The 13429-nt window shown below is 41.8% G+C and overlaps 1 protein-coding gene across 2 annotated transcripts in view; it reads right to left on the reverse strand.

Annotated features, from left to right (window-relative positions):
• Positions 1 to 13429, reverse strand: part of LOC124545370 (prolactin-releasing peptide receptor-like) — an 835248-nt gene that overhangs the window by 385856 nt on the left and 435963 nt on the right. The window lies entirely within an intron of this gene.

Genomic DNA, 13429 nt, shown 5'->3' on the forward strand with positions numbered 1-13429 from the left:
ACTTTTAAAAATTTAAAACATGATTTGTAGAAACAAAGGGTTTCAGATATAATTTAAAAAAGAAGAGAATATTTTTATCGTACGACAGCAACATTTCACTATTTGATTTTAGAACACAAAAAAGGACCTCAGTTATCCCTGAAGCTAATCAAGTTGTTGCTCGGTGTTGCTATAAGCTATAGATATTCTATATGACATAACGGTCGCTATTCCCGGAAAATAACCACTTTGGCGAAATTAAAACACCAGACACGGGAGCCGGGAAACGACAGGAATTGTGTGTTAGCGTTTACAGGTTTATCTTCATTTCCACCGACACTTTATCGGATTTTGTTCGTAGATATTTTCTGAGTATTTTGGTAACGTGAACCCGCTGTCTATTGTGGCTTGTACGCAATAACATGTTCAACGAAGTTTCAGTATAACCACTGTAAATATTTAAGCGTTATTCAAAGGGAGTCGGTGGTCTTGCCGCGTCGTAACCACAAATAAGTCCAAATCCGAGCACACTTAGCACTGAAAGCTCGTTTATTACGGACACCAACTAACAGAAATCACAGAACTGCATTCCTGGACATGGAGCGTTGCTGTTTATTCCACCATCGAATATTCCAAAATATACGAACATTACAAACATAAGAAATTTTGAGAATCTTCCAGAAAAGATAAATTCTAAACAAAAAATATTTGCTGCTCATCGGATTTGATCTGGCAACCAACTGTACGCCAGCCAGCTGCGCCAACCACTAGGTCATATTGCATGCAGGACAGCTCGTGGCAACATGAAATAGATTATAAATCAACAGAATAATCTCTCTCACTGGTATAATAAACCGCACAGAATCATCACTAGGTAATTTCGTGTTCAGTAATTGACTCGAATTTAACAGAACCACTGACTGCACATCCACAATAATAAACTTACGTTCTTAATAAAAAACCAGAATTGATTGTGGTAGACGAGTCTGCGTTCAAATGAGAATATTATTGAGACTGCCTTGCATTTTATATCCTAGAAGACTACACCAACAGATCTGATAATGACATCGTGAAAAGTTCCGATATAAAATAAGTAAACTGGCTCACACATTATAAAAGTTGAACAGGATGTGCTAAATTTGATTGCAGCATTACCGTTACGACTTATTCTTCCGGTAGAAGGCTTAGAGAAATATGGTAAAAGAAGTCTTCATTTGTTTGATGTTACATTGCAATATTTACAGGATGTTTTTATTATTTAAAAACAAGAAAAAGAAGAAGGCTTATCTCTTCTTTATCGTTTTTGTTTTTATACTGTCACTCTGATGTAATCCTGTTAATTTTCCCCTAATTTTCTCTTCGTTTCTTTATTCTTGCAAACATTTGCCCTTATTAAAACACATCTACCCTATCTACTTCATTCTATCCCCAAACGGCTCACGTTGAGTGGCAACTTTGAGAAATGATAGCGATTATGAATTAACAGCCGAAAGCGAATGTAGGGGATTTTCATTGACATAAATAACATTGTAGTTCTAGTGATCGAAATTTTGTGGATAAAATCTTCAAGATCTATTAATATATTACAGCATTTATAACGCGGTTTCAGCTATTGCTGTCACCAGGTTAAAACTGCTTTAATCTGGTGATAATAGCCGAAAAGTTAAAAATACATTAAGCGATCGAGACATTTTTATCCACAAAGATCGCAGAGTCACTCAAGAATTTTATTTCTAATAGATGAAAAGCACCAATTTGCTTTTGTTCTACAATATCGTAGAACAAAATCAAATTGGTGATTTTCATTTATTATAATGTTGTTCTACCAAGAACCGATGGAAGATTCTGTTAAAATGTTGAGATGCAAAGGTATTAACTATTTGTAATAGTGGTTTTTTAAATGGTATCGAATTCACTGGTCGTAGTTTAAACGAAGTTTTGTGAAAAAATAAATACTATAGTACTCATCTAATCCCTTTACTACTTGTTAACCATTTAACGTGCGGCATGCATTGCAGTACCTCTTTCAAGTGTTTTGTTACTTCTTGGAAGTAGATACACAGAAACGAAGCATACACTTATAAGTAAAAATAAATAAGAAAATGATTGCTTCATCATTATGTTACAGTATACGTCAGTAACTTTATTATAGTGCCTTGGGATACACAATATTTTTGGTCTTTCCGTCTTGTGCAGAAAACAAATTAATTTTTCAGCTGTCCCAATCGCAAGCTGCAAAATGTAATTGACCACTTCGAAAGCATAGCTATCAGTGATTTATCCCCACACTTGAAACGATTGACCTTGTGCTTTGGTGATGGTCATTGAAAATACTATGTGAACGGGGAATTGTAGTCGTTTGAAATGAAATGGCGTGTCGAGGGGAATGATAGGAATACATGGAATGAGTGCATCTCCGTTTAACCTGCCGTTGCCTGGTTCCATTAATGTTGATTAATGTTTCGCAAAAGAAGTATTAGCGCCGCCATTTCGACTGACGCTGTATGCTGTGGGACACCAGGGAGGTCCGACGAATTCAAAAACTCAATTGAGTAGTTTAAAATACCGACTGCATTCAAGACGCTGTCAGTCGATTTGTAAGACAGGCTCGCCCGCAATTTGTTCAAGGATAGCGTAGTCGATTCCACGGACGTCGGTATCCTTTGCTGTCAAAAATAGCAAGTTCTCAAAGCCAGTGATGATATTTCTAGTCTGTGGCAATTTCTGGTAAAACTTTCGGAGTTACTCGTAACTGTTCGATCGATGAAGCAATGACAAAAACGTTCAATGGATTTGAAATATATTTTGTGAGGGTATCTCTTGGAACTTTCCCACTACCAATGTCAAATAGCTGTTTTGAAAATATGGTGGCGCATTCTGCTGTAGATGTATTCCCATGTAGGCTTTTAATGTGAGTTTGTGCCCGTGCGCGAGAGTTCTGATTCTTCGAGGCAGATGTTAAGTGCATAACCCGATGACGTTTTATGTATAACGCGTAGAGCCTGTCGGAAGCCCCATGCTAATAAAACGAGAACTTCATCAAACGAAGTTTTAAATCTCGTAGTGCTCCATGAAGAGTTTCAATCATTTTGTTTGTGATTTAATGTATTTATCCCAGACAAATTACAAATTTGCTATACTTTCGCCGTGCCAGAAACTTTAGAAATATTACATATTTGGGCCTCCACAAAATGTATATTCGAAGGCAGTTTCAGTGCGGTATGCACCGTCCAGCAGCCATCCAATAGTGAAGCTGCAACATGTGATGACAGAACAGCCAAAGAAATACCATTAGAGAGCGACTTTTAGCTAGCAGAAAACAGATAAGGAGAGTTTTTCTGTGCCTCATGGCGGGTCTATGAAATATCGAGCGCTACTACCATTGGCCACCACAATTGTAATTGTTTTGGTCTGCAAGTAAGGCTTTTTCCTGTGTTACGACAAATGAGAGCTAGTCGTCAGAATTGAACTGTTGTTCTGTCAATAAATCTCGATCGTAATGTCCATACGCAGTACGTTGTATCACAGCCATGCCAAGTTAAATAAGTGCTTTGTTGTTGAAGATTCCTATTAGAGCTTCATTGAAAATTCTTCCCGAAAACGGGAGGGTGGTGTCGTTCCTAACGGTACAAAATATTTTCGCTCAGGACTTCTCTGAATTCTTCCTATAGATAGTTTGTATCGGGTGGCGAACATTTGGTCAAAATGATAGCGAATAATGTTCGTATATGAAGGTAGTGTCTGTTCCCGAAAGAACAGATACCATTGATGACCGTGCAGCTTCTCTAGAATTAAATGATAATTAAATCGACACCCTAGCTGCAAACAGGCGTTGATATACATCATTGTGGGTCTCACGGGGAGCGTGCAAGGGAGAAGTCTCTGCAGGCGCACTATCGTCTGTGCCTTCGGTGGTTCATATGGATAGAGCGTCTGCCATGTATTTAGGAGATCCCGGGTTCGAGTCCCGGTCGGGGCAAACATTTTCAACACGTCCCCAATTATGTATATCAACGCCAGTTTGCAGCTAGGGTGTCGATTTAACTAATATTTCAATGATGTTCAATAATGTTCGTATTTGTCGCATATGGTAGCTGACGGAGGCATCCATCAATGTAGCTTCTAAATGTTCATAATTTATAGTAATTCGAGTTTTTCGCAAGCTTCTCTGTGTATCTGCCATTCTCCGTCGTCGATCGTTCACAGATTCGCAGATGAAGTTAGACTTTTCACATTTATCACCAGCATTCACAAAAATTGGAATTATTCGGATGGGATGTGCTGTGCAAATGCAAACATCTGCGTCAGAGGTGTACAGATTTTGATAGCCTTCAATTCGCGTGCCTTGTTTATGTCGTTGAAATTTTTTCGACGCAGTATTCTATGTGTTGTACCTTGGTACCTCTGCGCACATTAATCTTTTGGCAGATACATCTTCAGGGCACAGCATTAAAAATGCTGTCGGAGTTGTGTGCGCTGGTGCAGCAGCCATATTCTGAGCGTTCTGTTTCGTGAAAAATTCTCTTTGCCTTTTTTCGAGCTAAATATTAAGATTAACAACACTGGGATTCCGACTGGGAAACTCAAAATATGCCGCAATGACATGTTTCTACTGATGTATCGACGGCTGTACATCTGCATTATTGACATGGAATACTGCCATATCGCTGGCCTTTTTCAGCGTATTTTTATGTGCTTTTTTATTTAATTGAATGGCAATATTCCAAGTCTATCGGTGGTTTAAATGTTTTCCACTATCCATCTGCTGTCGATTTCTAGATTGGCATTTCTTTTTCTGAATGTAGCTATGCGACCTCCATCATCTGGTTCGTGTCGTTCGTACTGATGACAGCCGTTATCACCAGTTCGAGTTTCATTAATCATTTCTTTCATATACTTGTTATCTACTGTTCATGGTGAGTGTGGGTTCATGGAACCACATGATTCGTGCACCATATGTTTATTGACAATATCGAACAACAATCGATCATCTTCTCAATCAGATATTTCTGCAGACATTATATCATCGTTTTGATGTGATCGTATTTTCGTTTTGAGCCATATGAGAATCTGTGCATAAGGGACACCTCTCTTTTGGCAAACCATGGAAAACATCCTGCATTGTGTTTCACCATAAAAGTTATACTTCTCAGTTATATCCATGAAATTAGTGAGTTTTTATTTGAAAACATGAGCAGTCAAATCGTGTCGATCAGATGGAGCTAGACCAGGCAGTACAAAATTTTTATCTTCTCCCATGCCCGACTACATCTGAATGTTACCCAAAATTACTAAGTGCACCGAGGTAAAGTGAAATCACCTGAGAAATATACGGACATTACACTGAAATAATACATCCCTCAATAGATTTGAACAGGGAAGTGGGCGACATTTGGTGGTGAATTTCATCGTCTCGTCTGATTCTTGATGCATCTGAAAAAGGAAGTCTAGAGACCGTTGAGAATGCTTTTGATAATTTATTACACAGAAGTTTCGATTGGTACATTAAATAAGGAATTCAGCTTGAAATCTTCTATGAACGCACTGGCACAAAAGCCAAACAAAATAACATTATTATATTAATTAGAGCAGATCTTCCAGTTATTTCTAAAGAAATATACAGAAAACGGATTTGCAGTAGTGCCCTTCATAGGAAGATCTAACTGGTGTGTAGAACCTGTATCTTCAAAAGAAAAACGTCAGCTTTAGAGTCTATGATGAAACAGACACTCTGAATTTTTTGAAACCAGAATTGCTAATCCGATTCAGTTTTGAGCTCTTCTCTTAAAAATATCGCAACTACATTAAAGATAGCTGCCATTGTGATTATCGTACCGGTAGTTGAAATGTTGTACATTACGAAAATAGCAATTATTCGGTAGGGGAGTGAATGGGTTGGCACTTGGCGAGGAAACATGCTCCAGCTAGTGATTCTTAAAAGCATCAGTCTCTCGCGAAGTGTGGGTACGTGAGAGGGGGAATGATTTGTCCAAGATCAGTACGTAAGGATAATTCTAAAACTAGGCAGCCACAGCTAAAGTAGTTGTACATAACTGATTGGCCAATTCATACATTACATGAGGTGTTTACATACAGGTGTTAAAACTGTTAAAATATGTAACTGAATCAGAAGTCCAACAGTCCGGCGTATCTGTACTTATTTAAAAATTGAAGTCGTTTGGATACTCACACAATCGGTTTCGCAACTTTTAAGTTATATCTTCTGGTCAATATAAACGCAACGTAATATGGTACAGAGAGCTGTTACAGAATGCCGCAGAGTTACAATTGTCGTGGCTAGGCAATGCTGTCTCTTTACTGATGAATATCCAATCGAAGAAAACGCAGGTATAGAATTAGGAATCAGACACTGATGCTTGATCAAAAACAGTGGAACATTAACCAATATTTTTGAGTCTCAACTAGAAAGTGTGATTTCCATACTACTGTTCACAGATAACTCGCCCTCTACAACTACACTTATTAATTTAAAACCAGAAAACTACCTAACCTAAGAGAAACTCGAGGACATGTAACTCGGCATTCACCGTTCGTCGCCTTCTTCAAAATCACCAAAAAACGATAAAAGACCAGTAAAAATATATTCCCCAAACATTACAAGAACACTACGGGATAAATGTTTACATTGTGTTTGAATTTTCACTTGGTTGGTGGATCCCAACAAATGTGCAGTGTTGTTTGGTTCTAATCACTATAATGATTAGAACCAAACAACACTGCAAGATTACAATAAAACAGAGGGAACACCACTGCATAAAGTAGCTAGAGCTGGTCTATAATTCCCAAGGAATTTAGAAAGTTGTTTGGTAGTAGATGGTAAAATTTCATAATATTTACAAATTTTTGTTCACTTTCTATCTCGTTCCTCTTTTTTTTCTTTTGATTATATGATTTTTCAGGCCTGATAAATTCTTTTTTATCTCAATCGCACGGTTTTAGTGATCAGTAACAAATCACAGCTCAGTTATACTTCAGGTTTAGTCAATCCGGCTTGAGTTTATTTTCACAGATGTCTGGTGCAACTTCTTCCTTTCACCAATTTTAACTGAAAAATACGATGTAATTGAAGCTGCGTGTATTGTAAACGTGTAAAACAGTCGACCAGCGACTCAATTATTGGAACCATTCGGAACCTTTCGCAACCCTTCTTGACGATTGCTCTGTAACTCACGATAGTGTCAGATTTTGTTCTGCTCATTAAATTAGTGATGAGGAACTAGTTTATAACAGCTGTTATTTAACTTCATATTCGTTGTTACAAAGACTCTCATCTCTGAGAGTGCTTGTCTCAGTTCATCAATCCATAGTACATGCTCATTGGTACTAACATACATAATCAGAAATTAGCATTACTACCGTATGAAATTTATGGCATAGCAGCTGATCAATGCAAGGAGCATACAATTTTGATTTATCAGCTCTGGAAGACACACGAGAAAGCATTCCCAACAAATGGATGATCATCATCTCCTGTCGCTCACTGAAATAAATGGGGAATGAATTCTAGACTCAGTTCTGAACTCTTAATGTTTTCAGTTGTGTCTTTGTTGTACGCAGCCAAATCAGAGCGACAATCATGGCTCTTTTTTCTGATGATACGTAACGTGGGGTGTGATATAATCAACGTGACATAACAGTATTTAAAAAGAAAAAACAGCCATGATAATATTGGGTCCCTTCATGTGTCAGTGTAGGTGGTGCAAGCGAAGATATCCGATAACAATCTAGAGTGCAGGGGTGAAGAGATTAGCCAGAAGGTCGTCTGCGACATGTAGGTAAACACGTGTATAGGGAGATGCTGACGTAATCCAGGCTCGGTTCTGCCAACCCACATTAAAAGAAGCCATGCGCGTCTAGCACCTATCTACTGCTACAGTATAGATTTCACACGGAAGTAACATAAATTTTGAACACGTGTGATAGAGATGTGGTACTCATTAGTAGCAAGGAAGGTGGCACCCCACTACAGCGTTACAAGTAGATTCGCCACGGAAATATGGTGCTATAACCAGTAGGTCCCTGGCGTTGGCAGCAGCGGCAAAAAAGTGGACAGTCGACGGGGTTTATAAGGAACCGATAGGCGGTGAAACTGAACTACGGGCCTATTGGACAATTATTATTGCACCAACAATACATGTTTATGTAAATACTGTATTTTTTCTTCATGTCATATACATTTGAGTAATTATCGGCAATGCCCCTACGCGAATTTCCAGATATTTTATTTCATTAAAAGGCGCCGACAGTTTTACCTAGCCACAGTCGGAGGCGCCTCGCGGCACCCATGCATATTTGGCGCCTTTGTATGCCGCACACATTGCACACATGGGCGGCTCGTCTCTGGATGTACGCGTAGTTTGAAGTTTAACTTTGCCGTTTGTGCAGCACATTCCTGGCGTTTCAGAGTTGAACCTTCGACCACCACAATGCGCACACACTTTATTCTTATGTCTACACACGGATACAGATTATCTGATACTGTATTGATATGTAGGAATACACTGTCCGTCGAGATTCAGTAACGCGGAAACGTCTGAGTCCTCCCAAATTAATCGTTGCCGTGCCGATTCCAATGCAAGCGATCGAGTTGCTTGCAAACTAAACACCTGCATTTCTTGTGGCGCATTGCCCTTCTTGTTGTGCGTTGGTCTTATGATTCTAATGCACGTGATTGTGCAACCCGTAAAATAACTGAGTCATTTTTGCTTAGCTATCCTTGCTTCCTTGAGCTGGACGCAATCGCATTATCATTCGTGGCAGGCATGTAGATCTACGTTTTGGTGTCATGGTTATTTCCACGGGTAAAGCAACAAAAATTGTACACAGTTGCATCTCAATCGGATGAAATGATTGTTTTGATTAGGAATGAATATTATTGTACAGGCTACTCACTTTCGTAACACAAACTGTTACATAGGACTAGCAACAATCGAGAGCTTACGGAAATCGTACCATATCTTTCTCGCAGTCGGTATCGACGGAGAACCGATACATTATTGCTAGAAAAGCTTAAACCTTTTGGGCATTCTGCGAAAATAAGATCGGTGCTATCTCCCATCCATCCCAATATCCATGCCGCCACCATCGCCGCACAGCCCTCCGCCGCAATACCTCGGAAGGATCGGCGCCATCCCCCATCCACCCCAATATCCATGTCTCCACCATCAACTGGTGCCAGAGAAACGAAATAGCCCTCAATGGCGCCAAATCTACGGCAGTCTACTTCACGAAACGGCGCCCAGCCCCCGCCGCAATATTTCGATTGCAGTTGTGCAGGCGCCCTGGTCCCCGACAACCACCCATCTCGGGCTCCAGATGGACCACAAGTCGCTCCTCCACTGTCATGCGGAGCATGTCACCAACAAGGGACAAAAGCTAATCACGGCTTTGTACCCGCTCTTTCGCAGTAGGGAACTTAACCTGCATACCAAGCTCCGCATTTACCGAAAAGTTATCCTGCCTGCCCTCACGTATGGATCTGCCGCATGGGCCACGATTAGTGTCACCAGGATGCGGACATTGCAGCGCCTGCAGGACAAGGTGCTCAGGAGGAGCCTGCAAGCCCCACCACTCACGAGAATTGTCACTCTCCACGAGGAAGCGGATTCGTCCCCCTAAAGACGACCATACGCAACAACGCGCGGCGCGGCGGCTCTATGAGAAAGTGGATGCCTTGCGGGACACTGTCCATGGGTTACGCCACGTTGGGACCACACTTCCACGCCGCTGGCATAGACATCCGGTTCCTCTAACCATCTTAGAGGAATCGGATTCCGACCATGGCTAACGATAGGCCTGGCACGCCCACCACGGACGCATCCTTTGGCGGGACTAGCCCCCATTCTACGTCCAATACTTTCCAATCATACCTGCCCACGTTAGGCAAAATTTTTCTGCCTGACTCACGTAGTACTGTCACCGTCAGAGGGTGGTACGGGACTACAAGTCCCACCGCCACACCTCCAAAGTGAATTGCAGTGACGCAGTCACTGCCCTGTTGATAAATTTACTGCCTCACCAACACAGTTAGACCGCAATAGACCGGTGATGCTGTATTGCAACATATCACAAAAAAATGAAACTTTGGGATACTTGATTGAATGATAAATAATCAAGGGATGGGATACTCATCTACCTCTCAACATTGGACGCTTATCCCAAATTAAGTAACCCCATCATTGTGGAGCCGTAATTAAACTTCGACTGTATGCTCATACCGTATATTTAACTGTTAGTACTAAATGTCTGCCCTTTAATGTTTGTTGCAAGAAAAACTTGACATCGGCTACGCTCGCTCATCAGTAGGACTTTGATACCTTATGCTCGACGGTAAATATGTTGGGAACAAAATAATATTCAATTCCTCTCCTTCATCCGGTATCAGCCTCGCAGTCAACAGTCACATCAAAGCGTCTTCCACACCTTCTCGCTCTTCGTATGGAACAATCGCACGAATCCTTGAAAAACTATATGAATTAAGCTATCATCTGCAAGAAACCGTATACCTATATCTGGTATGGATCCTTTGAAACAAACTTTTACACTTGTGGGAAGAGTTTATGCTCACCATCTATATGCGAATGACCTTTCACTTAACATTCCTTTACGCAGACGAGACTAGTGACACAATAAATCCCACTGGAGAGCAATTCACAAACCAATTGTTAATGACACGCCTCACCAACCTTGTGCCCAACACGTGAGCATATCGCAGAGTATGCACTGCCGACAGCAGTGATTACACACGCTACTAAGAATCATGGCCCGACGTTTGTAATGTCCAGCGGACTACTGTGAATCCCGGTGAACTCAGTTCAATTATTGTCCTTGAGTAAAGGTGTCATTTATGTTCGTTTCGTTGCAAATTTCATTCAGTCACCTTCTGTACTGTAGCAGCTCTTTCTGTACATAATCCAAGTTTCATCGCGCCCTGTAACTTCGCTGTGAGACGCCATGCGAAATTTTATTTCGTCCTAAGTCTCTCACACCAATGTATTATGTTTGTAGTCGCTAACACTGAAGGATGGACAAATCCGAAGAACATGGTGGCGTACATCGTAATGTGTGGACGAAGAAACTCCACAGACGCTCTGAGGTATCCCAGTTAACATTGCACTATTACTCGTGCACCTCAGCATCAGGAAATGATTGTGCCAAAACGTGGTCATCCCTCGTGGTTAGCTCACACTTTTCTTGTTTCCTTGCCACGTGGGTCATCTGTTAAATCGTTAGCGCGTGAGAGCTGCTAAATCAAAGGAGTTACCTGTGACACTGCCCGGAAAACACCGTTGAAATTCGAACGGATACGACAAAATTTTGTGCTACGAGATTATGCAGTTGAGTGCTGTCTCTGTCAAAAGCTTTTGTGAGTCTGGTGCATTGAGCAACGTGTACACATCTACAAAAATACACTTTGAGACGAAAAAATGTGATTTATTCAAGGGGAAGACCTTCGCACATTTAGGACGTCAGTAACGTGTCCGTTCACCTCTGGCCGTTATGCAAGCATTTATTCGGCTTGAAATTGATTATGAATCTGTGAACGTATTCTTTCCCGGCGTTTACAGCTGGTGAAGAGTATTCCGGCTTCCAGCCGGGTGGCGGTGTCTTCAAACTGCAACGTTTCGACGAGTGACACACTCATCATCTTCTGGCGAAGTGCCGAGACTGCGGATTTCGGTCCCTTTATACCTGCGGCGTGCCCACGCCACAGATCTGTAGAATGGTCTCCTGAGGTATACCAAACCAAATTCCGTCCAGTCGGGCGTGTTAGATGGTCAATATCGCCAGCTGGTTGGAAGGACCTCTCTATAACACTGCGAATCTCAGTTGGGGAGAGATCCGACAACTTTGTTGGCCAAGATAGGGTTTGGCAAGCACGAAGAGAAGCAGTAGAAACTTCCGCCATGAGCAGACGGACATCTTGATGTAAGCTCAGGATGGCTTGCCATGAAGGGCAACAAAGCGGGGCGTAGAATATTGTCAACATACCAGTCTGCCGTAAGGTTGCTGCAGATGATAATCAGAGAGGTCCTGCTACGAAAAAAAGACACCCCAGGCCATCACTCCTGAATGTCGGGCCTCGTGGTGGAAGAATGTTGGTATCCCACCGCTTTGGTGCGTTTCTAGACACTTTTTCAGTGGTCATCAGGGCTCAGTTCGAGGCAGGACTCCTCACTGAAGACAATCCAACTCCACTCAAAAAGATTTCAGGCCGAATGTGCTCGAATCCACTGCAAAGGTGCTTGATGGTGTACAGAAGTCAATGGCAGACGGCGCAAGGCGCGCCGTGAGCTCAGCCCTCTTTCTGTGAGCCGCCTATTAATGGTCCTTGAGGTTACTAAAACACCATCTGCACGTCGGATTGATGAGAATGATGATTCGGGGCTCTGAGTGCCTCTCTGACGATTGGTCGGCCCTTAAGTTATGTCGACTCTCTAGGGCGACCGCTTCCTTCTCGACATTGTGTCCAACCATGGTTAACCCATTCCTGTCAACAGCGTCGAATAGTGGCAATCGCTTCATTTAATCCTACCGATTTCTTTTACTCCAACTACAGTTCCTCTCTCAAATGCTGACATCTGCGTACATTGTTCACTCGCCTGTCTGCGAGGTATAGCTATTGTCCCTTTTCAGTACACTTGCCAGCCGCGTGGTGGAACTGCGTCGCAGCGTCACACATTCATCCATCGGCCACCACATTTTCCGTCGACACGTGTATGAATATCGATCTTTGCCCAATTTGCGTAACTCCTTCGTGGTGCGACGTTTTGTTTTCATTTCTTTTTTGGTCTTCGTGTGTACATTGCCAGAAGCTGAATGCGTTACACCAGAAAACACTGAACGATCGCTATCAAACCGATAATTCAATATTTGCTATGCTATAGACTACGTTGATTTAATTTGTCATCCTTATGCAAACTTCTTTTTCCATTGTAAAATTTAAAATTTTCCCGGCGAACTAAATATTCAAAAAGATTTTGGGCTTGCAGCCGGTCGTCGTTAGCTTCCATCCACGATATTTAGACTGGACAACTGCCAGCCATCCTCAGGTGAGCCATCGAAGACTGACGAAGACGCCCTCCGTTCCGTAATATATAGTGTACTACGAGTAGTCCGCGCATGCGTCAAAATCATATGGACAGACGAACCACACCGCCCGCCAGCAGCGCCTTCGCTGGTGGAACTGCAGAACTCATCTGTCTTCGGCGTTGTCAGCTGCTGCGGCCATCGGAGTACTCTGACGTCTTCGTCTGGAGCAGATCTTAGAGATGACGGGATTCCACGCATTATCTAGCTGGTATCCATTGTTACGGTTGATAAGATTGTCTGTCATGCGAATTTCCACTGATTCTTCTGTGACGGAGTCCTAAAAGGATGTTGCTGTCGCCAAAATTGTTGTCTTGTCATACTCCATTGAGTGTCCTGT

The sequence above is a fragment of the Schistocerca americana genome, chromosome 8, assembly GCF_021461395.2.
Source record: "Schistocerca americana isolate TAMUIC-IGC-003095 chromosome 8, iqSchAmer2.1, whole genome shotgun sequence".
Taxonomy (NCBI): domain Eukaryota; kingdom Metazoa; phylum Arthropoda; class Insecta; order Orthoptera; family Acrididae; genus Schistocerca; species Schistocerca americana.